Genomic DNA, 4,498 nt, shown 5'->3' on the forward strand with positions numbered 1-4,498 from the left:
TTAAGTTAGAATAATACAGCTGCTAGTCCATAATTCATCTTGAATGGCCCCTGCATACGAAGACGTCGAATTTGGCTAACCTCATTCGACTCAGTCAGGCCACTCTGCTCTACCCCGACTTGGTCCTTTTTCTAGTTAAATTTGCGCCTGGCCCATCAGAAATCGTCCAGCGCTTTGTTGGCTAAAGGTCAATTCTAGCGACGATTCCTAAATTTTCGGAACTCGTTAAACAGAGGTAATGTTATTTTTGCACAGCTATTTGGAAGTAATTCCTGACTCAACTGGAATCACTAATACCTCTAGAACACCCCTTTGTGTCCCAGGTCTTTTTACTATCGAATAAACGAAACATTTATTCCGCTTATATGTAATACCTATAATCATACGTTTTGCCTCGTATTGTTTCATATCTAGTATTATCCGTTTAATCGTTCTTCATCAATGCAACCTATGTATAAATGCATAAAGCGCTCGAACTCCTAATGGCGTTAGAATGATTTTAATCGAGACCCTGAATCGTATGCAAGATGTTCATGTGGCTGTTTCGTACACCTCGTGCTCATTCAGATAGCAACTCTTACCCCTCTCACTTCTAATATAACAGTTGTGGCCATTACGCCTTACTGCATGTCGTAAATGTTGAATTTGTCCAATTTATGAACCCCATTAAATAATAAACATGATAAATAATGGTTTTTCCTACGTTTGTTTACGGAAAAAAGACCAGCATCGTCTCGTGATTACCCCCTAGAGCTAACATTAGCTGCTTGTTTTTCGTCGAAGTGCGCAATGAGGCCAGGACGTTGCTCCGATTACGTTTTGAAACAGTATGCGGAGTAAGCCATCGAAAGCTCGCGGCTACGGCGGATCCGAAAGACGGCATTTGCTTTGGGTCCTAAGAAAACATTAGTTTTGTGCAAGTAAACTTTTAATTTATTGTTGAAGATGGGCCAGTATACCAATATGCAGCTGAAGAGCTACAACTTTATCTCCGTCAGTATGTAGCTAAATTCGAGTGTGGGTGCGAGTAACAGTCGGAGATTTTCCAGCATATATCAGTATGCTAAAATAATGATCTTTCAATAGCTTGAGTTATGCTAGCTAGAGTTATGTTAGCCTATATTCAACTGTCCTATGCTCTGCAACGTGCAAGTTCGACTCATTTTAATAATGAGGAAGGGAAACAGCCATATAAGGTGTATGATGGTATACTTTCAACTTGAAACTTGAAGACCGGTGCTTACATCACATGATTCGAGGGTACAAGTTTTCCTAGTGAGCATATTTGTTATATAACGCTGCTGGTTAATAAATTCTATTTTATTACGAGTCATTAAGATGTAAGTTAAGCCACATAGTAATTTAGTATATTTATACCTTTACTATCACTGTTATTATTGGCTGAGAGCTATTACTGTTATCGATGTTCGACACGTCTCCTGCTCCTGTCTACTGTTTTCTAATTTTTGGCTGTACATATATCGTTGCACATTTTCTTTGCTTTACAATGCTGTGCTTGGTTCATCGAAATTTTCGATCTTGAGTTTGGACTGCAAAGATTGACATCTAAAAAATAAGTGGAAATTGAAAAGACGAACGTAAAGAAGTGAATTTTGGGTACCGATGTTTTAGTAGTGCCCAATCGTTTCGGGAGCGGTTCAAAACATTTGCTCTGCGTAATGTAGAGACTTTATCGCTAAACAATCTGGATTCGTCTAAGCATGACCTTGGCAGCTCGAAAAGGCCGGTGAAGTGCGTTATTTGGTCAATAATGCCGTGCTTGAGCGCAGCAAGAAAGCCACGTTTGAGTAGCAGTTTCAGTTATAGGTTCTTCGTCGTATACGTCACCCTTATCTAGGATCGTTTCGGCTACTTTTTCAGCCTCATTGAACGATGAATAATGAGAGTCGAAAATGTTTTTTGCCACCGGACAAACCGATTGTGTAAGTCCAAACTCAGTTCTAAAAAAATCATGATAACAGCAACAGAAAAGCTTTCCAACGCTCCATAGCATTTGACTACAAGTAAGCGAAAAATTAGAAAAGGGAGCCAATGAAAAAACTGCCACTGCTTTTCGAACAAACGCGCGAATTTCATGGTTTCCCAAAATAGTGAACTCGTAAAATAATTCAGAGCCAGAAAGCTTTGAGGAAGTCCAGACAGAGGATTGTCGAGGGAGAAACTTCCAAGTAATCTAATATATACTATCAATCGGCTCGATTCCGGTACTATCTTCCTCGTCCGACCCAATGGCATTCTCATTTACCTGATTTTAACATCGAGATTTCACAGGGGTAGTGAAGAGTAGACGAGATAGGCATCATTTGAACATTACAAGACAGAAACGTTACCCGCATCTGTGTATACCGCACACTTGCATCATGCGTTTATCTTCCCAGTTTATAGAACTGCCGTGTGCTTTGTGACTTACCGCCATGTAGCGACTACTGCTATCCTTTCCATGTGCAGTTCTACCCTGCTCTGGTATCAACAATTTCTACGTTGATTTCAATGAATCTCAGCTCTCCGACGTCAAATCATAGCATCGTTTCAATTTCTTAGTGAGCAAAGGGACATCAGCGGAAAGGTGCTGTAGGCTACGCTATGCGCGCTTTGACAGAGCAACTTTAATTATATTTAACTAGTTCAGAATGAGTTCGTTGCAGCGAAAAATATGATCTCCATCCTGTAGACAGTCACCACAGTGGAGACTTTGAGGTTGAAGAAATGGGACTGAGGAAAGTTTAGTTTCCATAAATGCGTTCTCTTTCAAGACGATCCTTCGCTAAAAATTTCAAGGCATCTACGATCGAATTCAGCCAGTTCGCCTTATTAACATTAGAAATTCGGTATTTTTTATTCTTCGAGTGAATATTGGGCTGAAGTTAGTAAATATGGATCAAAATGAATCCGGCCAAGTCTATGCTCGAATGAATATATGTATTTTTCTCAGATCGTATCCCACAAATTCGAATCGAAACGATTAAATTTCTGTCGCAAGCCTTCGGTTACGTTAGTATCCGCATCGTAATTTTTCTAAATCCAAAATATTACTGCGCTACATATCTGTATGATAGAAAACAGGAAAAGATAAATAGTGCTTCGCTGAGGTTTGTACATTCCAATGAGTTCACTGAGAAAACTAGGCGCAGCAATAATAGTAAAAAAAATACTTACTCAATAGACGTTTCGTTAGATACTATTAGGCTATTCGGAAAGGCTTGGCTTGTCTTCTAATCACCGCTGACAGTATGTGCGAAGATTAAACTGTAGGTAGTAGTTGCGTCTCGTAAACTATTAAAAAAAAACACACGGCAACTGACAACTTAAATACAAACCACTTAAATGTTTCACTGTAGTTATAAATATACTATAAAATATTAAATTCATGCGTTCAAGGGTACGTTGTATAGTACAGCGTTGTATAGTACAGCTGCTTCAAGCCCAACATATCGATTTCCTGCATCAAATGTTACTTTCACGAAGCGAGTTTTTTCAACTACCCAACTTCCCTGTAAGAGACATGCCCAGTTTGACGTCTCAAGGTAAGAGACATGCCCAGTTTGACGTCTCAAGGTAAGAGACATATCCACTTTGACGTCTCAAGGTAAGAGACATACCCAGTTTGACGTCTCAGGAAGTGACTTTTGAACTCTCTTGTTAATAATCCAGTTTGACGTCTCGAGAAGTGTATTTGTTAATAATCATGTAAAATCTGACGAATTTACGATAGTAAAAACAAAACATTAGTCAGCCACGTCAGAAATGTCAGTTTATTTGACAATTGGCACGTTGGACTTCTGAAAAATCTGTTCCAAAATGTGACTTTTCTCGTTTTCTTTTTTATGTAACTCCACTACTTTCTAATATATAGAAGTCGTGTTCACGTTATTGGTAGACACCGCGCATTTAGCAGTCACCAACTTTAACTAACCATAAATCTATATACACTTCGTAATGTATAATCAAAGGATAGAAACTGACAAGCATGCAAATTTTCCCGCCGTTAGAAGGACCGACTTATGCAAATATTCAGTTATATACACCCACCCACTCGACACACACACGCACAAACAGCCACATCATAATATCGTTGGGCACTCATTATGTGATAAACGAAAAAAAACTTGCCATTTAATTTAGTAACTTAATTGCCACTCGCCAATTCTTATAGAAACAAAGCTGCTTTTATAGCGCCATCCCTCTGCCAATTGCCGTTGCACGTGCAACCTCCATCAAGCACCCAGGTCTTCACGGTTCTGTAGAATCCTTTCGAAGTTCCGCTATTACAAAAACATCTACCACCGCATCTATCGTTCTTGACGGATTATGGCTAACAATTAGCGAAACCATGTTTCCTTCCACCACCACCACGATTACAGTTATATTAAAATGGTTATATTAGTAAAAAAGCGAAAGATAACAATTGTTTTCATATGATGTATATTTATATACGAAGATGTGTATGTATGTATCTATATATATATATATATCTTAT

This window comes from Varroa jacobsoni, unplaced genomic scaffold (genome assembly GCF_002532875.2).
Source record: "Varroa jacobsoni isolate VJ856 unplaced genomic scaffold, vjacob_1.0 scaffold_694, whole genome shotgun sequence".
NCBI lineage: Eukaryota > Metazoa > Arthropoda > Arachnida > Mesostigmata > Varroidae > Varroa > Varroa jacobsoni.